This window comes from Cynocephalus volans, chromosome 2 (assembly GCF_027409185.1).
Source record: "Cynocephalus volans isolate mCynVol1 chromosome 2, mCynVol1.pri, whole genome shotgun sequence".
Classification (NCBI taxonomy): domain Eukaryota; kingdom Metazoa; phylum Chordata; class Mammalia; order Dermoptera; family Cynocephalidae; genus Cynocephalus; species Cynocephalus volans.
The window spans coordinates 175,311,640-175,337,982 of NC_084461.1; the positions used below are offsets into that span (position 1 = coordinate 175,311,640).

The window sequence follows — 26,343 nt, forward strand, 5'->3', positions numbered from 1 at the left end:
CTGTGCAACCTGACAAGATTTCGATGTTGAGAAAGTGTGTCTCCTCTCCCCCCGCCCTTTAGAATCTAGCTCAACACAATAGATGCTGTTCAGATTCAAAATAGCTTGTGCTAGGTCTTTTTGTTGATTAGATGTTAATTGCTACAAAACACTAATGAGATAGGTATTTCTATGTCCCTTTTTACAGATCAACGAATAGAGTCTTAGAGAGTTTAAGTGACATGCATGGACTAGTAAGGGGACGCAGCTGAGGCTCGCACCCAGGTCTCCCGGACACTGAAGGTGGTGCCTCCTTATCCACTATCCAGCCAAAGATAAAAGTGCCTTTAACAACATAAGGAGCTGTCACATCCATTGACACAATAAGGACTCATTATTATTCCTAGTTCAACTACCCTTAATGTAATTATGATCAATTTTAATGTTGCTAGTGCTTTTCAGTATCTTTTCAAATTATCTTTATTATGTCCCTGAAAATTGAGGCTTAATTTATTGACAAGTTGTCAGAATTGCCCTTTAACTTATCAGTGATCAACACCATACAGGATTTTTCATCAGCTTCTGGTGATGTCTGGAGCTTTGCTGTTCTCTCTCTCTCTCTCTCTCTCTCTCTCTCTCTCTCTCTCTCTCATCAAGGTCATTGTCTAATTATCTTAGGATCCTGGTGCACACTAGGCAGCATTCTTATTTTATGCACATTTATCTTGTATTTCCAGTATTTTTCTCTCGTCTTTCTACCGAGTAACATTGATTTTTGTCTTCATTAATTCTTCCAGTCACCGCCAATTTTCTTCATCCTTTGTGTTCAGCATCTCCTTTAAAGAGCTGTTCAATAGGCTTATTATAGATCTGTTGATTTCTCACTCTTAATTTCTTTTTTATTTTTTTTAATTATAAGGCTTATTGTAGATTCTATCATGTGCTCCCCCCTATGCTTTTGTGGTTGGATTGCTCCTTCTCTGATGGGATTCTTTTTGCTGTTTTCCCACCCCTTTATCCCAAGTTCTGTCCAGGCTGTGTGGAGTCTGGGGGTGGAGCATGGTGGACAGAGCCTGGCCAGCACTGCCCTGGGGGAACTATCAGGGCCTGGGTTTGGTGTCATCATCCAGGCTGTTGCCATATCCTTCTCTTCCTACCTGTCCCAGTCCCCCTGCTAGTGCCCATCAAGTGGGCTGGGAAAGGTAAAGTGGTGCCCACAGCCTCAGAGACCTGTGACTGTCCTCTGTGGCCCCAGTCTTTACTGACAGAGTGATAGGCCCCATTCATTGCTAGGCATGCTGGGCTTTGAACCTTGCATCTGATATCTACCATCTTAAACCTCACGCCTGCCCTTCTGGGTGAATGGCTAATTATGTTTGACAGCCAGGAAACTGACACTCTGGGAGGTTAAGAATCTTGCTCAGACATGCACAGCTGGTGGGTGGCTGGACTGGGATTCCACCTCCTTTGCCTGACTCCAAAATCAATGTCATTTCCACTATAGCATTTTCTTCTTTGGCAAAAGGAATTTGGTAATTGAATATTTTTTACACCTTTTGTTATCTGCAGTTGGGTTATATCCTTCATGTTCTAATTAGAGGGTGGCCTGGGTTTTCCCCACTGTTGTGTCTTCATACTATTGCATTATGCTGTCCAGAGTTTTCATTATTCCCTATTCGATTTAGTAATAATCCAGCACATCATTTCCTGTTTTCATTGTATTGCAATCAGGTGAATCCTGTTTCCCAGATTCCTGCTACAGTGAGAGCATGCCTAAATTAATTACGATGTTTACTCTGACAATCTAATACTACTGAAATCAAGGCTATTGATTATTTTACGTTTAATGAATTAACCTTTGCCGCTTACAGGTCTGTTGCCGGGATGCTTCCATTTTGATCAAAACTGGATTTTTACTCTTAAACCTGTGTCTTGCCTGTATGGAGCATTCTGCTGATGTTTACCAGGAATATTATTAACACCTGGCTTACTGCATTTGGGATAAGACCATGATAAATTTGGGATATGCCTCATTTTCAGTAAGGTACTTACAATGATTTTTAATCTGCAATACAGAGTCTTAGATTAGATGCCCAAGGTTGTTTTCGGTTCTGTAACTCTGGTTTAGAATAAGTTTTGGCTTGATGAGTATCCACATTTTCTTTCTTAGTGACCCCCCCCCCTTTTTTGGAGGGGTCAAGGGCTGTCTTTCAGGTTTGTTTTTTTCTGATTAGGAAATTAAAATATGCAAATTGTGGAAAATGTAGGAAATGCAGAAATATATAATAAAATAATAGTCACCTATAATCTTAGGTGCTAGTGAGATTATAGTGATAATCACTATTAACCATTTTGGCATATTTCCTTGCAGTCTTTGTGTTTTGTGTGTGTGTGCAGTTTTTACAAATCTGAGATCCTAACACATTTAGCATGTATCAAAATAAATTCTCTATTGTTGAAAACCCTTCATAAGCTAATTTAATGGTGATATACTATTTCATAATATGTCCATACCATAACTTACTATTATATTATATATTATATATAACTAACTATTCCCCAGTGTTAGGCATTTAAATTACTTACAGTTTTATGAATTAACCTCTCAAGCACATCTTAGTCTTACACATCTTTGTTTACACTTAACGATTGTTTCACTTAGACTGATTACTGGAAGTAAAATTACTTGGTCAAAAAGTAGGACTACATTAAAGATACTTGATACATCATGCTTGCCAGAGTGACTGAGCCAAGGTCCACCCAGCCAGCAGCTGCTGGGAGCCTGGACAGGATATTCTCCAACAGGCATTGTGTGCTAACATGGCTAATTTGATCAGCAGAAGCTAATTCTAATTATGTTGTTTCAATTTGCAATTCTTTGATTGCCAGTGAAATTAAACATTTTTATCTATATTTAACTTTTTTACTTCTTCAACAAAACTCTCTACTTTCAATCTATTCAAAATGTCTAGTAAGTTTCCTATAGCTTGTGAGAAATCTTTATATATTAAGGATATTGACACTTTGTCTATTATATTTGCTAAAAATATTTTCCTAATTAGTTGTTGTTGGCTTTTATATTTTTATAATTTTTGATGTTTAATTTACTAAATTTTATTTAATATTTTAATTTACTATGTATATTACTATATAAAAATAAATTTACTAATTTAATACACTAATTTTAATTTTTAAGTAGTCAAATATATCTTGTCTTGTGTGTTTGATTCCTGCCATAGTTTTAGAAAGTCTTTCCCCATATAGAGAGAAGATAAATATTTAACTATATTTTCTTCTAGCTTCTCTAATGGAATTTTTAAACTGTAACTCTGTGATTTACTTGGAATTTATTCTGGAGTGTATTTTGAGATGAAAATAAATCCAACTTGATTTTCCTCCCATGAATAATCAGTTGACCTAGCAATCTTTTTGCTGAATAAGCCTTTGTATCCTCGCAGACGTTTGTCACCCCTTCATCATGTATTGATGTCTTATATATCTTAGGGTCTCTTTCTATGCTATTTTGTTTTATTGATCTGTTTCTTATTTACCCTAGAATTACACTCTTAATTATTGTAGCTTTATAATGTTTTATTTATTAGAGAGCTTGTATTTCTCCTTCTTATGATTATTTTCCAGAACGTAGTTATTTTAACCTCTTATTTTACTTTACATGAATCAGAATCATTTTTCCAAATTCTTTATTCACTACCTCCCTTAACTTCTCCCCTCCTACCCTAAAGCAAAAACAAACAAAATAATAACTAAAAGGAAAAACAAGTGGCTCTGGGATTTCTGAGGGAATTGTGTAAAACCAATAAAATGATTTAGGCAGAATTGAACTCTAGCAAATCACTTTCCTTTGGAACAGAAGCATCTGTGCTTTCTGTATTTTGCCTAATTAATAATTTTGTCTGGTTAGAGATGACCATCATGCATTGCTGTCTGAGCACCAAAGATGTTCTAAGCCTTCTGGGCAGACTACAGCCTGCGGGGAAATCTGCCGCAAATGGCCTTCCAGCTAAGAATGGTAATCCTTTTAAAGGATTGCGAAATGAATTAAAGAAGAATATGGAACAGAAACCTTATGCAGCTCACAAAACATATAAAGTATTTAACTAGCTGGCCTTTTACAGAAAACATTCGCTAAAGGCACTGCCCTGTGCAGCCGCCACTGGAAACAAGCCGCAGGCACTTGGAGTTCACGATTATTCATGAGTCATCCTTTCCTGCGCTTTCTACCTCTTCAGCACATGGTCTAGGAAGAGGGTGTGTGTGTGTGTGTGTGTGTGTGTGTGTGTGTGTGTGTGTGTGTGTTTAATGCACTTAAGGTAATCTTATATGAGTATATGAATAAATACCTACAGGTTTTGTTTCTTACTACTTTGCTTTCTTACTAATATTTCAAAATATGTTTTCACATATTTTAAAAAGTGCCTTGAGTGTGTGTTGTGAAACTTTTTACGTGATTCTTTTGAAGGATCCCATCTGCTCATCTGGGCACCTCATGTAATGCCCTCCTGTGCAGTAGGGGCTGGTGAGGGCAGTGGCTGTTCAGGCAGTAACCTTGGGAGTTCCAAAAGTACAGTCCCCAACTCTGCCCTGTTGCTCCAGATCTCAGCAGCAGTGTTTTTTTTCTAGACATCTGCTTAACTAGATTAAGGCATTTTGTAAACCTGATGTGATCTGGTTTATTATCCAATTAACTTCCGTCTATTACCACTGGAGAAAGCCCAGACTCCCCGGGATGGGACACTGGATGTGGGCGTAGAGGGGTCGCGTGATGGTCACACAGTGCAGAGACTTCTGGGCATCCTGACAGAGCTTGAACACTTTTGCAAAGTCTTGCTGGGAGGGGAAGAGAAGAAGAGAGAGGGGGCTGGAGAAAGAGACAGAAAGGGTCTACTGATCACCATTACAGGTGTTAACACAGGTAGATTCCATGTCCCTGGGAGACCTGAAAACCCCATGGAGGGAGAGACCTAAGAGAAATGAGCCAAAAAGTGACCTGTTCATGTTCAAGTAGCTGGAGTCTCAGAAGATTGGTTCAATCTCTAATTAACGGGGTTCATTGGTATTTCTCTCCTGTGTCTTAGAAACTATGACTTTAGGTATTGAATCTAGCCTTTTTAGTAATCTGAAATAAAAAAAAAAAAACCAAAATTTAAGTCTTAAGCTCCTAAGTTTACTTTCTGAAATATAGAAGGTGTTTGCCGGAGATTTCAACATCTTTTTTTTTTCTCTAAGTGTAGAATTATTCAAGAGTAGTATAAGGCCCTGCAGAGTTTGGTTAATAGAATTTACAGCAGGCAAGTCAGGTAAAGACGAAATTTCATGGAAAAATCTTTTAAAGCAAAGCAAATCTTCTGAAGCACATGTCTAGTGATAGTTAGATGTTTAGTGAAGAATATGCTAGCAACTGAACTCCAAGGAATCTTTGGAGAATTCCCTGCTCAAGAAAAATATAGTTTGAGAAAACAAAAAGATTCAAAAGTTGGGAGATTTACATGTGTGGGATCATGTACTTTAAATGTCTTTCATCTTTAGTCATTTTTCCATACAAATGTAGTGTACATAAATGTATATATTATATATGAGTATATATATTTTCTAAAGCGAGCTAGATATACAAATATGTCGTCACACTGATGCACGGCTGGCAAGTGCTATAGGAGGCGACGTGAGATGTTAATGCTATTAAGATATTTGTTCACTAAAATATCATTGATGGAAATTAAAGATCTTGTATATCTTTGTTATTTCCACCCAGGTGCGTGGAACATTTAAAGCTTTCATCAGCAGTTAGGATTGTTCGGTGAGTCCTGTGCATGGGCAGAGTTGAGGCCTTGGGAGCTTCCAGGATGACTGGGAGAGGTATCTAGACAATTTTTAAAGGTGTCTTTCCAGTCTTGGGGTTGTAGGAGCTACTGGGTCTGTCTTCTTTATCGTTACACGTTCAGCTCCCAGCGTTATGCCTTGCACATCATAGATGCCCAGTAAATGTGTGTTGAAAGAATGAGTGGTCTATAAATTTGGTGTCTTGAGATTAGACTGTATTTCCCAGATTTAGCTGCTGTACAATTATAATAATAGGGACTGACATTTATTGATTGGTGACTATACAAGGTATTATATCAAGAACTTCTTTTATAACTCCATTTTGATCGTCAAAATTCATGAGGAATATTAGTCAGGATGCGCTAAGTTATGCTGTGGTCACAACCCCACGGTTTCAGTGGCAAAGTCCACTGTAGTCTGGGCAGGTAACTGGAGGTGACCCAGCTACTTCTGTCTCAGCATGACTCTGCCATGTCAATCCCAGGCTGGGAAAGATTGAGGATGGAACATCACACATGGACTTTTCATTGTCCGAGCCTGAAGCAACATAACATACATCTGTTCACGTAGTCATTCTTTAGAACTAGACACATGCCACCATCCAACTGCAGGGGGACTGAGCAGTGCAGCCTTCTGTGTGGTGAAAAGGGGAGGAGTACTGAAAGTTGGTATATAATGATGATGGTTATAATAGGCTCATGATGCAGTTATCCCCATTTTACAGATGATAAAAGAGGCCCAGAGAGGAAGGTTACTTGTCCAGAGTCATGGAGCTGATATAGGGCAAAGCAAGGTCTGCAGCTCAGGTTTGTCTGTTGTCAAAGCCGATGCTCTTCACCACTGTGCAGGACTACCTTTCTTAAAGAAATTAATTTCCTTATTAAGAAAGCTTGACCTCAATGAGGGAAGGAATAATAAAATTATTGGCTTAGGAGATTAGGAACCTGGTTGATAAGACTGATTGCATCTCTGACTCACTTGTACAGGTGGCTGAGCCACTGTTTGGGGCTGATTTCCTCACATGGGAATAATAATCCTTATGATGATAATATAAAGTAGGACATATGATAGCGCCTCGTGCGGCCTAAAGTACTGCACAAAGATACGGTAAAAGACCCTCTTTCCAAGTTGTTCATTTGCAGATTTTTATATGTAACAAGCTTAACTATTCTTACAAGAAAGTTTCTTTTCATGTAACAAGCAAACACTTTATCTTCGTACATTTAGTTGCTATCCTTGCAAAAGAATATACTACAAAAATTATAGTGTAAAGCTGGACTTCATTGGTATAATATTTTCAAGCATTTCATTAGACTGAAATGATGTTAAGTTTTGACTAGATTTATTTGCTTTAACCTTCTGTTTTCTCTTCTCCCTGTCTTTTTATCTTTTTTTTTTAAAAAAAGCTGTTCTTAGAAATGAGTGTACCAAAGAGTATTTCTAGATAATGTGAATGGATATATATCACTGTGTGTTCAGGAAACTCTCATACTTTGACATTTGTTTCTGGTGACATGGAGTAGGTAAAAGCAGTGGCGTGTTGTCTGTGGCCTAATAAAGGCAAGCAGCCCTCTGCCCCTGCAGGTGAGGAAAGACAGGGAAACTGTTTTGTCAAATATGTTACATGACCAACCCCAGCTTCCTGACTCTCAAACCTTGGTGTGGTGCTGAAGCTCACCATATCTGTCTCCTGTTCTGAGCAGCTGGCATGCTTGACACTGTGTGTGCGTCTCTCCTCCCCAGTCCCTCCTGGCAGCTCTTTGGGGAACCAGGCCCACCGGGGATACCCGACTTTGGGGCAGTCCTGCCTCTACATTGCTTCAGATGTGATACGACAGATTCTGGCAACCTTTTGACTTCTTCCTGGCAGTGGTTAATAGTGCAATGAATAAATAAGATTTGAAAAGAAAAAAGATTTCTGTGGAAATTTGGGAGCCAAATTCCCATTAGTTAAGAAAAAAATAGCCGGCATATTTTTCTCAGATCCCATCTTATAGACGTGTTTATCCCTCATTGTTTACATATGACCCTTCTTAACACAGGGTGGCCATGCCGTGCCTGGCTCCTCCTAGCCCATGTGGACGGAAAGCCTGGTGGTGTTGGTTGTTCATGGTTGGGTCACTTAAAAATGAAGTTTCATTTAAACAGGACCTCTTTAATTTTGTACTTTTAGAGGAGCTAGGAAAACATTTAAATTTACTGCCAACTTTCCCTTTTCAGAGTCCCGAAGAGACAGAAAGGATTCACTGGAGAATAGACGGTCATGATACTCCTCTTTACTGGTGAGCCATTTAAAAAAAACAAACAAACAAACAAGCAAAAACAGAACAAGAACACAGAAAGCAGGCATTTATAATATTAAAAGCCTCTGAAAAATTGTATATGTGGTGGTTTTAACGGATGGTGGAAGTTACATGTGTCTTTGTGTATTAGTTCGTTTGTGTTGCTATAACAGGATTACCTGAGACTGGGTAATTTATAAAGAAAAGAGGTTTATTTAGCTTATGATTCTGGGACAGCTGCATCTGGCACGGGCCTCAGGCTGCTTCTACTCATGATGGAAAAGGAGCAGGCAGCTGGTGGGTGCAAGCAGATCACATGGCGAGAGGAAGCCGGGGGCGGGGGGAGGTGCCAGGGTCTTTTTAAACAACCAGCTCTTGGCTCTCAAGGGAACTAATAGAGCAAGAACTCACTCATCAGTCCCCACCCACAGGGAGAGCATTAATCCATTCATGAGGGATTCTCCCCCATGACTCAAACAGCTTCCAGCACTGCCCTTTTGGGAATCAAATTTCCACATGAGTTTTGGAGGGACAACACATCCAAACTCCATCACTTTGTATGTGCTTTTATATTAGAATGTGGTCTACGAGAACCACAATAATCTATTGAATTTACAAAATATCTTCCCAGAGGCCTAGTTCGGCTCTTTCACAGTGGTGAGCAGTGAATAGACATTACATCTCCTGGGTTGGAACAGTCACCACTCAGCAACACCTCTTTTCTGTTCCTGCTGTTTTCAATTTGCTTACATCATCCCTTCTTGCAAAGATTTCCTGAAACTATTGAAATTCCAGATGGGTCAGACTTTTGTACATTTACATTTCAAGGACTCCTTTCCCCTTTATTGCTCTTTTTTTCTCTTCTCCCCTTTCCAATTCCTCCCATTTATTTTGCCTTCCTTTTGGATAACATTTTTATGTTGCTGAGAACCGAATTGATTAGAACCATAAGCCAAGTGATATTAACAATCTTACAGGGTGGGAGAAAGAAAGGTAGGTCCAGGGTTAGGTTGAGCCCAAAGACAGGTGGGCTTTAATAGGATGCAGTTGCTTCCTGGGGCCTGCTCATGTCCTTTTCTTCCTTTCAGGTTGTCCTTGTCTATTTTTCATTCTCTGCTCTGCTTTTGGAGCAGTAGATGCAGTTGGGGCAGGGTCTGGACAAGGTTACCTTCTCTCAGGACTGACATTCGAGCTAAGGCTGAAAAGGGACTTGGATGTGGCTGTGCTGAAAGGCAGGAAAGGGAATTTCAGGCACAGGGAAGGGAATTTCAGGCACAGGGAAGGTTTCACCATATGCTAGTGGCTGGGAAGCTGCAGATGAATCTTATGCAGACAGTCTCTGGTTTCAGGGATCTGAGGCTGGTTGTCAAGGTGTTTTTCCTGTACGTTCATCTAAAGCTTCCTCTTACTAGTGGACAAAAGCCGTTAAGCTGATACACTGCCATTTCCTGTAACCCTGTTCTCTGGCTTTGGTTTAACCAGCTGCCTGTTTCAACCTGCAATCTGGTTCTAGATAATCTTGAAGGGAGCTGTTTAACCCATCCTCCAGCCAACCTCCCATTTCTGGTATATTTGTTAAAATAAATAAATAAACAAACAAACAAATAAATAAATAATAACAACAAAAACCTGATCAGGTTAATTTAGAGCAGACTGTCATTCAATGGGTATAATTCTTAGGTTGTAGTTTTCTTTGACAGATATAATTGATACTCAGAAATCAGTTCTGCAACAGCAGTAACAGATTGATTTCCAGTTATTTGCCCCCTCTCTTATTACCGTTCTAAAACTTAGGCTCAGTTTTACAATTAGATTGCTCTGAAGGGAAGCTCCTTACTAGACGTGCTGCATTAGACTTAATTTGCATGGAATAATATTAACAATAACTGTAGGCTTATTTTCCCATATATGTGTATGACCACCTCACTGTTCTGCTAACATTAAGTTTTAAATGCTTTTAGTTTAAATATCAGCCTTGCGGGGGAATAATCAAGACCTAACAGAAGGGAAAAATAGGCTTATGACATTATCATACAAAAAAAGAGAGCATTATCATAAACTGGAAAGAAAAATAGTAAAATAAAAATCTTACCAACTGCATATGGTAAATAAAAAAGAATGATTGCTGCTATTATGAAACACTAAAATCACCAAATTTAAATTGAGAAAATAAAGGCTTTTCATGCTAAGGAAGGGAGTGGTTGGGTTTTTCTATCAACTAGAAAAGGAAGAGCCTTTTTAGGCAGGACGGTTGCCTTAAGACTTTTTAATGAAAATAGATGACACAACATAAGTCATTGCTTCTTTGATGAATGATGCATTTGAAATAATCGTCTCAAGAATTCTGATTAGCCAATGAAAGCGTCCATATTCAGGTCATGTAAAATGATGCATTACATAATCAAGATAAGAAACTTTATAAAACATGTGAGAAGGAAGACTCTCAAGCTATTCATATTAAATAGAGAATTCTAGAAGGATGTTTGGAGGATCTCCCCCAGGTTGGGGAAGGCACTATTGCCTGTGCGGATTGTCACGCCAGTGAACGTCAACTGCTGTGGTTGCTGTCTTTGAAAAGATGGGTTTTGTTGTTCAGGTATATAAAAATAAATAAATCAATTGTTTCTTTGTTAGACCTGTCAGTACCTTTCAGAGACAGAGAAACATGGAGTATAAATAAAGATCAGCTCTTCTCTGTGAAGTGACCCCCAACTATTCAGAAGTGGTGCTGGTTTGGAGGTACGGTTTTCTCTTGGCATCTCTTACATCTAGCTCATGGGAATACCACCATGAAATTTGAGAAACTATGTAGGAAGCCTTTTAAAAGGGTTGCAAGATAAAAAGGACAGTGGAGACCTCTTCAATGCCCCATCTGGATGCTTCGTGTCTGTTCCCTCCTTCCCATGCCTTCTGTGTGAAGTGACCCCAATATGCCAAGAAGGTGGAGCTTGTTTTGGAGATTCAGGGGCAGTGGGGGGAGGAGTAGGGGGTGTCTGATGGTCCCTCAGACAAGGAAGAGGCAACTGGGGAGCTGGGCACAGAAGCAGCCTGGATTCACCCCAAGCCCCCGACTCCCAACAGCAGATGGCACATGCAAGGGCCATCTCAGATCAGCCACTTTTAGAGAGCTCTTTTCCTGGGGGGCAACAGGCCTAGACGAATGCAGAGGAGACATCCCAGTAGGCAAGTAGGACTTGGAATCTGAGGTTGGGGCAGCAGATGACAGAGATGTTATAGGCAAGAACAGGCATGAGGGAAGCTGGACAGACAGGCAGCATGGGCCCACACCTGCTCTTGACTCCAGCAGGCCCGTGTCCTTGCACAGGCATTGCTGACTGAGAGGTTCAGGCAGGTGCCCGGCCACAGGCCAGAGCTTCTCAACCAGCATGTGCTCAGGAGAGGACAGGATAACTCTCTCCTCCCTCCCTGTCCCCCTGTTCTGCCTTGCCTGATAGCCAACCGCAGGGGAGCCAGTGACACACGAGGTAATCAGATCTTCATTGTTGTTGAAAGCAAAGGAGCATAATAACTTAATTTAAACACAATCATTTGAACATTTGTTGTACTTAAAACACCTAAAATTTACAGCGATAGAGTGCTGACCCAGATGGTATCTCATCACCACTTCTGCCTTTAAGGTGTTTCCACCATTTCATTAAATTGTGTTCTCATTTATAAATGACAACTGTTTTAGTCTGGGCTGCCATTACAAATCTCACAGACTGGGTATCCTAAACAGCAGATGTTTATTTTCTCACAGTTCTGGAGGCTGGAAGTCTGAGATCAGGGTGCCTGCATGGTTGGGTTCAGGTGAGGGCTCTCTCCCTGGCTTGCAGACGGCCCCCTTCTCACTGTGTGCTCACATAGGGAGGTGAGGGGGAGAGGGTGACAAAGCTCTCTGGTGTCTCTTCTATTAGGAGGGCCCCACCCTCATGACCTCATATAAACCGAATTACTTCCCAAAGGCCCCATCTCCAAGTACCATCATATCAGGGGTTAGGGCTTCAGCATATAAATTTTGGGAGGACATAATTCAGTCCATAGCAACAACTTTGAAGCTTAAGTTGTTTTATATGTATAAAAGTAATAAAATATATTTCTAGGAATAACAAATGACATAAAGTATCTTAGGCATATTTTAATTTTAAGGTGAAATTATAAATCTCCCAGCTTATTTTTGTGTTTATTAAAAAATAAAACAAACAAACAAAAACAAAACAAACTCAGAAGTTCCTAGAGGGTCTCCATGGGTTCTGCTCACAGACATTCAGTGGTGTCCCGTGAGGCTGTGTCACTGCTAGGGAAGTGTGGGGACAAGCAGGAGGCACTGATCTGGGTCTGGGCCCCAGTCCCAGAGGCGCATTGAATGCTAAGAGAGTTTATCCAGACGGCAGGGCTTGAACCCCTGTCTGACTCAAGAACCCATTTTTCACATGGTGTGTGTATGCGTTTCCCAGGGCTGCCATAACAAATGACCACAAATGGGGTGACATAAAACAATAGGAATGTATTGTCTCACAGATCTGGAAATCAGAGTCTGAAACTGTGAGATGTCGGCAGGGCAATGCTCCCTCTGAAAGCTGCAGGGGACAGTCTTCCCTGCCTCTTCTTGGCTCTGGCTGCTGATCCCTGGCCTTCTTTTGCTTGCAGCAGCATCTCTGTCATGTCTGTCTCTGTTGTCATGTTTTCACATTGTCTTCTTGTAAGGACACCAGCCATATAGGATTAGGGTCCACCCTACTCCAGTATGACCTCATCTTAACCAGTTACATCTGCAATGACCCTATTTCCAAATAAGCTCACATTCTGAAGTCCTGGGGACTAGGACTTCAATTCAGCTCATAACAGTGTGCTAGAAAGTTTTATATCTGTAGTGTGGATGGGAGTAGTACTGTGTGTTTAGGTGAGAAAGGGAAGAAATAGATCACGAAAATCATCCAGTTACTCATGCTGTATTAGATACTTGCAAACTTCTGTCCTGGGGACTCCACAATAAAATTAGTTAAGGATACATGGTCGAACTGGCAAAGACATCTTCAATCCACTGGGCCAGAGGTCTCTCACTGGAGATTTTTAAAAAGTTATGCTATCTTGTAATTATTCTTACCAGCCCCAAAACTCCCTTTAAAAAGCCCTCAGAAAAATGCATAGTCCCTCTGCTTAAATTGACAGAAAAATAAGGGGGAGAATTTTCTTAGCACTGCTGAAGTGTGAGTGTTTCTGCATTTTATATGAACTTTCTTACACTAGAGGATGTTGCCATATGAAATACAGGAATGCCTAGATTGATTCTTGTATGTAGCCAGTGGTTAAGAACACAAGTAATTGAATTTACCCTCCAAAATGCAGTGATACGAACAACAAAAAAACCCCGATATTCCAAATGTTATGCTTATTCCTGGCAAATGCTTTTTTGATGCTTCTTTTAAATGCTTTGCCATTTGGTTTGGAAAGGATTTGATGCATCTTTGCCACCTAATTATGGACTATTTCCAAGGCGTTTGAGGAGCTGGCATAAACAGCCGATACATACTTGAGGAGAAAGCACTTGTTTTATATGGTTTGATCTTGCTTGTTAAGAACGGGAACATAAAATGGACCATTAAAAAATTTAAGGTCCTTGACAATAGTTCCTCAAGGTCGATGTTTTATGTGACTTTTGATTATATTAAGTTTTATAATCATAAGGCCACAACTATGGAAAGTTCACATGGTTGCAAAAAATATGAAATTGAATGACTTTTCTTTTTTCAAGATTTTTTTTTTTTTTTGCACTTTATTGCCTGAATCTCTGTAGAGTTAATGAGCATCAAAACCATTATGTAAACATGCAGGTGTGAAATGCAGCTTTGAAGTCAATATAGTCAGAAAATATCTTTCACTATTTGAAAATTTAAGGCACAGCAGGTGTAATAACATACAGCAAAAACTTTCTTCTCATTTATTCTGTTGCACCAGTTTCCATAAAAAGTGTTAGAGAACATCTGGATAAGCTATAGAAGAAGAAAAACCCAGACCCCTTGCCCTCTGCCCCATCCCATAACTTTTGGTGTCTCAGAAATAGTACAAAGTAATTGAGGACTGAGCAATGTTTGTTTACATTTGCGAAGAGCTTTGTAAAAAACAAAGTCAAATTTATCAGTGACAAAGCAAATGCCTTTACATAGCTGGTGGTCCATAAAAGACAATTTTTATCTCTATACTCCAGGTTTCCTCATGCTGTTGAAAGTTCATTTTAGTATTTTAGTGATGAAGTGATGAACTTTGATTTGGATTTTTCAAGCTCAGTGTATTTCAGGCACTAAGTAATATCAGGCCTGCCATCAGCAATAGGAATTTGTTGCTGGAAAGAATTTTATTCTATCAACACAACCCTCCTGTTTGGACAAAGTTTCTGAGAATGTTATGGGCTGAATCCTGGCAGTTTATTAAGACTTGCTTTTTACTTTAGATAGCTCAACAGTGTGCTTTTAAAAAGATACACTTGGATTTAAAGGAGATATCACTACACACCTACTAGAATGGCTGGAGTCCAAAACACTGACAGTACCAAATGCTGATGAGGATGAGGAGCAACAGGAACTCTCACTCACTGCTGGTAGGAATGCAAAATGGTGCAATGACTTTGCAAAACAGTTTGGCAGTTTCTTATAAAGCTAAACATAGTCCTAGAGTATGAGCCAGCAATTGAAATCCTTGGTATTGACCCAAATAAGTTGATAACTTATGTCCACACAAAAACCTGCTTATGAATGCTTATAGCAGCTTTATTCATAATTGCCAAAATTTGGAAGTCACCAAAATGTCCTTCAGTAGTCAAATGGATAAGCAAACTGTGGTCCATCCATACAATGGACTACTACTCAGTGATAAAAAGAAATGTGCTAATGATGGACACATGTCATTATGCATCTGTCAAAACCCAGTGAGCCCTAATTTAAACTACGTACTTCAGTTAATAATAACGTATTAATACTGGTTTATTCATTATAACAAATATGCCACACTAATGGAAGATATAAATAATAGAGGAAACTGTGTAGGGGGGGAGGGAGGATGTGGAAGTCGGTACTTTCTGTTCAATTTTTCTCTAAACCTAAAACTGCTCTTTAACAAAAACTCAATTATTAAAAAAAAAAGAGAGAGAGAGAACTATGAAGCCATGAGAAGACATGGAGGAACATTAAATGTGTATTGCTGAGTGATAGAAACAGTCTGCAAAAACTCTATACTGTATGATTCCAACTATATGACATTCTGGAAAAGGCAAAACTATAGACAGTAAAATGATCAGTGGTTGCAGGGGTTGGGGGGCAGGGAAGGCTGAATAGGTGAAGCACGGGATTTTTAGAGCAGCAAAACTATTTTGTATGACACTGTAATTGTGGATACATGTCATTAGGCATTTGGCAGAACCCATAGAACTGTACACCACAAGGAGTGAATCCTAGTGTAAAGTATGGACTTTAGTTAATAATAATGCATCCATACTGGTTGACCAGTTGTAGCAAATGTGCCATACCAATCAATGCAAGGTGTTAATGATAGAGGAAACTGAGGGAGGTGGTTGGGAATATATGGGAACTCTGTTCTTGCTGCTCAATTTTTCTGTAAACCTTCAACTGCTTTAAAAAATAAAGTCTATTGCCCCATGTGACCCCAGATGTACTCATCCCAGTCACTCTTACCTGCACTGGCCACAGCCTGTAGTGGGGGGATGCCCTGGAGAGCCAGGAGTGGGGCCGGAACATGGACTCTGTGGCCTTTGGAGATGTGGCTGTGGACTTCACTCTGGAGGGGTGGGCTTTGCTGGATTCTTTCCAGAGGAACCTGTACAGAGATGTGATGCTGGAAACTTTCCAGAACCTGGCCTCAGTAGAAATCATATGGGGGGAAGATTCTGTGAAAATAGTGAAGGTTATCAATGTAGAGAAACTTTTAGTCACATTTCAAATATTCATCTGTACAAGAACGTTTCTGCTGGAAAAAACCCATGTGAATGCACCACATGTGTATGGTCTTCATGCATCTTTCTTCTCTTAGGAGTAACATCAGATCTCATTGTTGACAAAAACTTTACCAGTGTCAGGAATGTGGACAGGCCTGCATTTGTTCCTGACACCCAAGAAGTTATGTAAGAACTCACACTGGAGAAAAACCCTATGGATGTAAATTACATGAGAAAATCTTTCCTTATTTCTGCTCCCTCACTCAACGTATCAGGACTCATACTGTAGAGAAAATCTGTGAATGCAAGCAATGCAGGAAATTCTTCACTGAGTTTTGCATTGTGACTAGACATTTCAGAACTCACACTGGAGAGAAGCCATATAGATGTAAGGAATATGGAAAAGTCTTTATCGCTCAATCTTTTAAAGACATGTGATAACGCACATGGGAGGAAAGCCCTATGAATGTAAACTATGTGGGAAAACCTCTTACCATCCTTATTCCCTCACCGAACATACAAAGATTCACACAGCAGAGAAAACTTAGGAACACAAGTGATATGGGATGGACCTTAACATGTTCTCAACTTTTACTAGGCATGTGAGAACTCACACAAAAGACAAGCCATATAAATGTAAGCAGTGTGGGAAAGTCTTCCTGTAGCCCTCAACCTTTCAAAGACACATGATAACACATACTCAAGAGAAGCCCTATAATTGTAAATAATACAGGAAAACCTATCCCCAATCTTTTCAAAGACATGAGAAGACTCACACTGGAGAGAAACCCTCGGAATGTAAGCAATGGGGAAAGGCATTCAGTTTGCCTGAAACCTTTCAAGAACATGTGAGAATTCACACTGAAGAGCAACTCTATAAATGTGAAAAATGTGGGAAGGCTTTCACTTCTCAGAGATTGTTTCAAGGTCACATGAGAAATCACATTGGAGAGAAAACTTATGAATATAAACAATGTGGGAAGGCATTTGGTTGGTCCTCATCCTTACAAGAACATGTGAGAAGAGAAACCTCATGGATATAAACAATGTGGGAAAGCCTTCAAGTTGCCCTCATCTTTCCAAAACCATGCGAGAATGCACACTGGGTAGAAACTTTATGAATGTATTGACTATTCGAAAGCTTTTAGTTGTCAAGTCATTGACACTAGAAAGAAATTCTAACTAAGTAATGTGGGGAAAGCTCACGATTTCTGCAAGATCTAACATGTCCACCAGGCCACTGACTCAGACTATCACGGTTAGTGATAATCTCTGAGAAGCTCTAACTCCCCCCTTCTCCACATCTTACCTTATTTATATAAGCTATAATTTGCATACTCAACATTTTGTTTTCTTAATACTTCTTGTGGCTTTGTGTTTCTGATTCAACCATGACAGCCTACACAGAAACCAAGGAAGTGTGTGGTACTCAGTTCCTGTACGGTGTTGTTGAATGACTGCTAGTCCTTCCATGTGAAAATAGTCACCTTCGTCACATGTCAGGCAGATTGTGGCAGTGTCCTATTACATAAAGCTGAATGCAACCCCTCATTATGTTTCCAATATTATTTCTGATTGCAAGCTGTTAAAAACAATGTACTTTTTTGGCAAACGAAAGGTTCTATAGGTGTTTCTTAGGAAAATCCTATCAACCGTGTTCAGATAAGTTATACACTAACAAATGTTACTTGCTTTACTTTTCATTTATTTTGAAAGTATATTAAAATATTCCATTACAGTTATGGAGTGTGAATAAAAATAATAGTTTATTAATTTTTTAAAAAATCAGCAAAAAGTGATATGAAATTCAAATTTCAATCTCCACAAATAAAGTTTTATTGACACACACAAACACACAAGTGTGCACTTGGGGAACTTTGGTGGCACACTTTTCTGGCATCTTAACCATGGCTACCTATAACTGTGAGCACAGGCCAGAAGCTGGGCAGCCAGTAACCTCTACTGGGCTCTTGTTGGCCTGGGTGGGAAGAGTCCCTCCCAGTGGGCCATTGGTTCTCTCAGGGCTTTCACTGGGCTGTACTAGTTTTATTTTGAAATCTTCAGGAGGTTGGACTTCCCAGCTCCCTGAGTCTTTTTCCATTCATAAACAATTCTGATTCTATGCCTGGCTTCCTGGGCAACTCAGAGGTTCTTGTCTGTAAAGTGGGAGTCATGTGCTTACTCTTTCCTTCAGTTTCTTCTAATTCAATTTGTCATGCCCCACAGGGATGCTTTAAGAAGAAGCATAGGTTAACATCTTGGATAAAACTGAGTTTCTAAAGGAATGGCTTGATAGAAATGAGTGGAGTTGGAGTTGATGTAAAATTAAGTTAATAGTATTTTGGGTATAGATATTTTTACAGCTGGAAGGGACCGTAATTGATTATTTGATTCAGTTTTATACCAGTAGGTGGGGCTTGTCCAAGTCCTTAAATCTCCAAGTTTAACAGCATGTATAACATAGGGAAGAGAGCTGGGCTGTGTAGGCAGGGACACCTGGGTTTGAGTCTCACATGTCCACCACCAGGCAGCTGCGTGGCCTTAGGCAGGTGCTTAGCCTTTGTGAAGCTCAGTTCCTTATCTGTAAAATTGGAATGGCCACACCTGCTTTATATTTAGCTGTGAGGATTTGAACAGATAACATGTAGAAAGTGCCTTTTATGGGGCCTGGAATTGTCTAGGCTGCTCCTCTGTCCAGGTTAAATTTTGACTAGAATGACCCGCTGGCTTCATTCTTTCCATCCTGAATATTTCACAATAAATAGTCTAATCTGTCCTAGTTTTATCCCTCCTCAGATGGTTGGGAAAACATTTTTAATGTCAAACTAAACTCTTTTTTCAATTTAAGTTCTCCTTGCATTTGTCCTATATCCTCTGGACGTGCTCTCAAAAGCCTTCACGGCAGATGGCAATTAAACCGCCTTCTTGACTTGCTCTAGATTAAATAACTCCAATGACTCTGACCTATCCAAATAGGAGCTGTTTAATATTCCTTTGAAAATGTTCCTTACCTCTCTCGAGCTTCTCCTCAGCCATTTAGAAATATACTGATCAAAATGGAATGTGTAATTAGAAATTGGTTAACGGACACAAGGAATGATTATGTGTGGTAGTGATGATTAATCTATCCTGATCTGACCATCACACATTGTACACAACTATTCATAGTCAGCTTTGTACCCCACAAATATGTATAATCAATTATCTTTCAATAAGAAATAAGTTGGAAAAACAAAATGCAATGTGGAGCTTTCTTATGGGACTGTCTCACACAGGGGGTGCCAGGAAGATCACTCCCAGCGCTCTTGCGGGCTCTGTTCGGTTTACTTTTTCTTGTGTTCCTTATCTTTTCTCCATATTATTGACTCCTCTTCTAACCTTCATTTGTCCTGCTTTTTTTTTCTCCTTAAAAAATATTGCTTGTTGGTTAAGACTGAGAGCTCTGGAACAGCACTCCTTGGGTGTGAGTCCTAATCTTACTTAGCAACTGTGTCCTTGCCCATATTACTTAAGTTTTTTGAAACTTCGTTTCCACATCTATAAAATGTGATGATGTGATGAACACAGTATGTACTGCAAAGACTTAAAGATTTAATGTGTTGAAATATATATATATAAAGTTCTCAGAACAATGTGAGCACATAGAGAGTACTCAACAAGTAATAGCTACTTTTTATCTTTTAATTTTAAAACCATTTTAGACTCACAGGAAGTTGAAAAAGTAGTTATGGAAAGTTCCCAGGTACCCTTCTCCCAGATTTTGCCAATGATCACGTCTTCCATAATTATAGTGATTTACCAAAACTAGGACACAGACATTGGTCTAACACTATTAACTTTATTACCGACCTTATTCAGATTTCACCAATTTTTTTCATGTTCTCGTGTGTGTGTGTGTGTGTGTGTGTGTGTGTGTGTAGTTTTGTGAAATTTTGTTACATGTCTAGATTTGTGTAAACACCACCACAGTCAGGATACAGAATTGTTTCATTTCCACAAAGGAACTTGTGCTAACCCTTTAGAGTCATCCCCTTCCCCCATCCCCACCCCTGGGCAACCACAGATCTGTTGTTCTCCATTACTCTTCGAGAGTACCACATTAGTGGAATCATACCTCTTCAGATTGGTCTTTTTCATTCACTATAATGACCTTGAGATCCATCCAAGTAGTTTGTGTATCCTTTTTATTGCTGATAACATTCGTTTATATGGATGCACTGCAGTGAGGTTATCCATCTACTGGATGAAAGACATTTGTGTTATTGTCAGTGTTCTTAGGGTTATCCCTACTAAATAAAGCTGCTCTGAAAATTCATGTACATTTTGTGTGAACATGTCTTCATTTTTCAAGGATAAAAACCAAAAATATGATTACTGAGTCATAGGCTGTGGTGCTTGTTTAACTTTTGAAAAAGCTGTCAAATTGTTTTCTTTAGTGACTGTACCATTTTACATTCCTACCAGCAATGTATGAAAAACAGAGTTTCTCTGCATCCTTGCCAGAATGTGGTATTATCCCTATTTTTTATTTCTGTCATTCTAATAGGTGTATAGTGGTATCTCATTGTGGCTTTAATTTGCATGTCCCTAATGGCTAATGATGTTGAACTCCTCATGAATTTATTTGCCATTCATATTCTCATTGGTGAAGGTTGGTTCAAGTCTTTGGCCCATTTTAAAATCGGATTGTTTTCTTGCTATTGAGTTTAGAAAGTTCTTTATATATTATGAATACAAGTACTTTGTCTGATATGTGATTTGCAGATATTTTCTCCCTTTCTGTTGCTCATGTTTTCATACTATTCACAGGATCTTTTGTGGAGCCAAGTTTTTAATTTAATGATTTTTTAATTTTATTGATCATACTTTTGGTGTCATTTCTAAGATTTCTTTGCCTGATCCTCACTCACAAAGATTTTCCGAAAAGTTTATATTTTTACATTTCATATTGAGATCTATGATCCATTTTGATTTAGTTTTTGTTTACAGTATGAGGTTTAGATTGAAAAATTCTTTTTTTTTTTTTTCTTTTGGCGTAGGGATATCCACTTGTTCCAACACCGTTTATTGAAAACACTATCCTTCCTTCATTCAGTTGCTTTTGTATCTTTGTAAACAATTCGTTGGCCATACTTATGTAGAGCTATTTTGGTTTTTTGTTTAAACTGATCCATTGATCCGTGTGTCTATCCCTTTGCCAATATCACACTGTCGGGACTACTGTAGTTACATAGAAAGTCTTAAAATTGGGAATTGTAATTCTTCTAACTTTATTATTTTTCAAAATTGCTTTTAGCTACTTTGGTTCCTTTGCCTTTCCATTTATATTTCAGAAGAAGATTGTATATATCCACAAAAAAATCTTGCTGGAATTAGCTATTATTTTTAATGTTATTATTTTCTTCATTCTGTATTTGTTTTATTGTCTCCATTTAAAGGTCTATTTTTTTAAGGTTTATAATGCATATCACATATTTAATTTAAAAAAAGTTATTTTAACATTTGTACATATTTGTGGGGTACAATGTGTCATTTCAATACATGCATGTACTGCACAATGATTCACTTAGGGTGGAGAGCACAGTTTTGAATCCATTAGTCCAACACTTCTTCTCCCCCGACTCCCCTCCTGGCCTCTGGTAACCATTATTCTACTCTCTACTTCTGTAAGAACCACTTTTCTTTTCTTTTTTTAAATTCCACGTATGAGTAATATCATGCAGTCCTTGTCTTTTTGTGCCTCACTTACTTCACTTAACATGATGGTTTACAGTTCCATCCATGTTGCTGCAAATGATAAGATATTATTTTTTTTACAAATGAGTAGTATTCCATTGTGTATATGTACCAGTTTTTTATGCATTCATCTTTTGATGGGGATTTAGGTTGATTCCATCTCTTGGCTAATGTGAATAGCATTGCAGTGAAAGCCAGAGTGCAGGTGTCTTTTTGATATATTGATTTCATTTCCTTTGGGTGTATACCCAGTAGTGGGATAGCTGGGTAGAAAAATAGATGTATTTTTAGTTCTCTGATGAACCTCCATACTGTTTTCCATGTGGCTGTACCAATTTACACTCCTACCAGTAATGTAGAAGAGTTCTTTTTTCTCCCCATCCTTGCTAGCATTTATTTTCTGTCTTGATGGTAGCCATTCCAACTGGAGTAAGATGATATCTCTTTGTGGTTTTACTTTACATTTCCCTGATGATTAGTGATGTTGAGCATTTTTTGATGTGCTTATTGGCCATTTATATTCTTTGCCCATTTTTTAATTGGGTTATTTGTATTTTTGCTGTTGAGTTGTTTGAGTTCCTTGTATATTCTGGATATTAGCCCCTTGTCTGATGTGTAGCTTGAACATACTTTCTCCCATTCTATAGGTTTTTTCACTTCATTGATTGTGTCCCTTGCTGTGCAGAAGCTTTTAAGTTTGATGTAGTCCCAATTGTGAATTTTTGCTTTAGTTGCCTGTACCTTTGCAGTCTTACTCAAAAAAGCATTGCTCACTCCCATTTTGTGTAGCATTTCCCCTATGTTTCCTTCTAGTAGTTTCGTAGTTTTAGGTGTTAAATTTAGGTCTTTAATCCATTTTGAGTTGATTTTTGTGTATGGTGAGAGATAGGGGTCTTGTTTCAATCTTCTGCATGTGGATGTCCAGTTTTCCCAACACCATTTGTAGAAGAGGCTATCTTTTCCCCACTATATATTCTTGGAAACTTTGTCAAAAATCAGTTGGCTTTAAGGTCATGGGTTTATTTCTGGGCTCTATATTCTGTTCAATTGTTCTATTTTTCTATTTTTATAACATTATCATGCTATTTTGGTTATTATGGCTTAATAGTATACTTGAAGTCATGAAGTGTGATGCCTTCAACTTTGTTCTTTTTGTTCGTGATTGCTTTTGCTATACAGTCTTTTGTGGTTCCATAAAAATGTCAAGATCATTTTTTTCTATTTCTGTGAATAATGTCATTGATAGAGATTGCATTGAAGGTATAGATTGCTTTGGGTAGTATGGACATTTTGATTATGTTAATTCTTCTGGCTCAAGAACATGAGATATCTTTCCATTTATTTGTGTCCTCTTTAATTTTTTTCATCAATGTTTTATAGTTTTCATTATAGAGGTCTTTCACCTCCTTAGTTACATTTACTCCTAGGTATGTCATTTTCTCGGTAGCTATTGTGAGTGGATTTACTTTCTTGATTTCTTCCTTGGCCATTTTGTTATTGGCATATAGGAAGAGGATTGATTTTTGTGTGTTGATTTTGTATCCTGCCACTGTACTGAATTCATTTATTATTTCTAGTAATTTTTTGGTGGAGACTTAGGGTTTTCTACATATATGACAGTGTCATCTACAAATAGAGATGGTTTGACTTCCTTCTTTCCAATTTGGTTTCCCTTTACTGCTTTCTCTTGCCTTATTGCACTGGTGAGAACTTCCAGCACTATGTTGAATAAGAGTGGAGAGAGTGGGCATCTTTGTCTTGTTCCACATCTTAGAGGAAAAGCCTCCAATTTTTGTCCATTCAGTATATTAGCTGTAGGTTTGCCATATATTGCTTTTATTGTGTTGTTACATTTCTTCTATACCTAGTTGTTGAGTGTTTTTATCATGAAGAGATGTTGGATTTTATCCAATACTTTTTCTGCATCTCTTGAATGATCATTTTTTTTCCTTTATTTAGTTGATGTGATATATCACATTTATTGATTTGCATATGTTGAACCATCCTTGCATCCCTGGGATGAGTCCCACTTGATCATGGTGAATGATCTTTTTAACCTGCTGTTGCATTCTGTTTGCTAGTATTTTGCTGAGCATCTTTGCATCTGTTTTCATTAGGGATATTGGTCTTTAGTTTCTTTTTCATTGCGTCTTTTTCGAATTTTGGTATGAGGTTAATGTTGGCCTCATAGAATGACTTTGGAAGTATTCCCTCCTCTTCAAGTTTTTGCTAGAGTTTGAGAATAATTGGTATTAGCTCTTCTTGAAATGTGTGGTAGAATTTGGCTGTGAAGCCATCTGGTCCTGGTGTTTTCTTTGTTCGGATACTTTTTATTACTGCTTCAATCTCATTACTTGTTTGTATTTTCTAGTTCTTCATGATTCAACCTTGGTAAGTTGTATGTGTCTATGAATTTACCCATTTCTTCTAGGTTTTCCAGTTTGTTTGCATGTAGTTGTTCATAGTAGCCTCTTATAATCCTTTGTATTTCTGTGCTATCGGTTGTATATCTCCTTTTTCATTTCTCATTTTATTTATTTGAGTCTTGTCTCTTTTTCTTCATTAGTCTACTTAAAGGTTTATCAGTTTATCTATTCAGAAACTGAACTCTGCTTCATCAATCTTTTGTATTTTTTTAAACTTGTAATTCATTCATTTCTTATCTGATCTGTTATTTCTCTCCTTTTACTGATTTGGTGTTTGGTTTGTTCTTGTTTTTCCAGTTCCTTGAGGTGTAATGTTAGATTGTTTATTTGAAGTCTCTCTTCTTTTTCAAAGTAGGCATTTATTGCTATAAACTTCCGTCTTAGAACTGTTTTCACTGTATCCCATAGGTTCTGGTATGTTTTCATTTTCATTTGTCTCCAAGAACTTTTTAATTTTCTTTTTGATTTTCTTCTTTGGCCCATTTGTGCTTAGGAGCATGTTATTTAATTTGCATATATTCGTACACTTTTCAGTGTCCCTTTTGTTGTCGATTTCTAGTCTTATTTCATTATGGGCAAACAAGAAAGTTCATATGTTTTCAAATTTTTAAAATTTGTTGAGACTTGTTTTGTGACCTAACATATGGTGTGTTCTGGAGAATGTTCTATATGCTGCTGAGAAGAATGTGTATTCTGTAGCTGTTGGATGAAATGTTCTATAAATGTCCATTAGATCTAGTCAGCCTAGAGTAGAGATTAATTCTGATGTTTCCAAGTTAATTTTCTGCCTGGATGATCTGTCTTTTGCTGAGAGTTGGGGTATTAAAGTCCCCAAGTATTATTGTGTTGGAGTCTATCTCTCCCATTGGGTCTAGCAGTAATTGCTTTATATTTCTGGATGTTCCAGTACTGGGTGCATATATATTCAGAATTGTTATATTCTCTTGTCAAATTGATACATTTTTCATTAAATAATGACCTTCCTTATCTGTTTTTACTTTCTGTGGCTTGAAGTCTATTTTATCTGATATAAGTATAACTAGTCCTGCTCTTTTTTAGTTTACATTTGCATGAAATATCTTTCTTTTGTCCCTTCACTTTCACTTGATGTGTGTCTTTATAGGTGAAGTGAGTTTCTTTTAGGCAGCATATTTTGGGTTCTTGTATTATAATTTATTCAGCTACTCTGTCTTTTAATTGGGAAATTTAATACATTTACATTTAGAGTTATTATTTATACACAGGGACTTGTTACTGCCATTTTGTTCCTTTTTTTTCTGGTTGTTTTGTAAATCCTTTTTCCCTTTTTTCTGGTCTTATTGTCTTCCTGTATGCTTGAGTGGTTTTTTCTAGCAGTGTATTTTGATTTCTTGCTATTTATTTTTAGTATGTGTCTTACAAGTTTTTGTATTATGGTTACCATGAGGCTTACACAAAACATGTTATAGTTATAGCAGACTATTTAAAACTAATAACTTAACTTTGATATCTAAAAAAAAAGAAAAAAACCCAAACTAACTCTACACTTTGATGTCATTTCCTTCCACTTTTTGATATTTTGCTGTTCCAAGTGACATTTTTTAATATTGCATATATCTTATATAATTTTTGCATTTGGTAGTGTCTTGTTAAGTTTGTCCTTTAGTCTTCATACTAAGATGTAAGTGGTTTGTTCACCACCCTTACAACATTGGAATATTCAGAGGTTGTCTATGAACTTACTATACTAGTGAGTTACGTATCTTTAAATGTTTTCTTGCTACTCCTTAGTGTCATCTACTTTCAGACTGAAGAACTCCCTTTAGCATTTCTCGTAAGGCAGGTCTAGTATTGATGAATTCCCTTAGGTTTTGTTTGTATGGGAAAGACTTTATTTCTCCTTCATATTTAAAGGTTAGTTTTCCTGGATACAGAATTTTTGGTTGACTATCTTTTTTCTTCAGCACTTCGAATATATCACATCATTTTCTTGTGGCCTGTAGGATTTCTACTAAGAAATCTGCTGAGATATGTACTGGGCTCAGTTAAATGTTAAGTGTTTCTTTTCTCTTTCTACTTTCAGTATCCTTTCTTTGTCTTTGGTCTTTAATAATTTGATTATGATGTGCCTTGGGGTGTTCCCTTTTGGATTGAA

The 26,343-nt window shown here is 38.1% G+C and overlaps 1 protein-coding gene and 1 pseudogene across 4 annotated transcripts in view; both read left to right on the forward strand.

Annotated features, from left to right (window-relative positions):
* The window catches only part of CSGALNACT1 (chondroitin sulfate N-acetylgalactosaminyltransferase 1), a 304,182-nt gene that overhangs the window by 92,452 nt on the left and 185,387 nt on the right, over window positions 1-26,343 (forward strand). For 3 of the 4 annotated variants that reach the window (XM_063085936.1, XM_063085940.1, XM_063085937.1), the window contains exon 2: window positions 8,038-8,099. The exons of the other annotated variant lie outside the window; for it this stretch is intronic. The gene's annotated coding sequence lies outside the window, so the exon portion shown is untranslated. The remainder of the gene's footprint in view (window positions 1-8,037; window positions 8,100-26,343) is intronic. 4 annotated transcript variants of the gene reach the window in all.
* Window positions 16,108-17,229, forward strand: LOC134370702 (zinc finger protein 57-like; annotated as a pseudogene).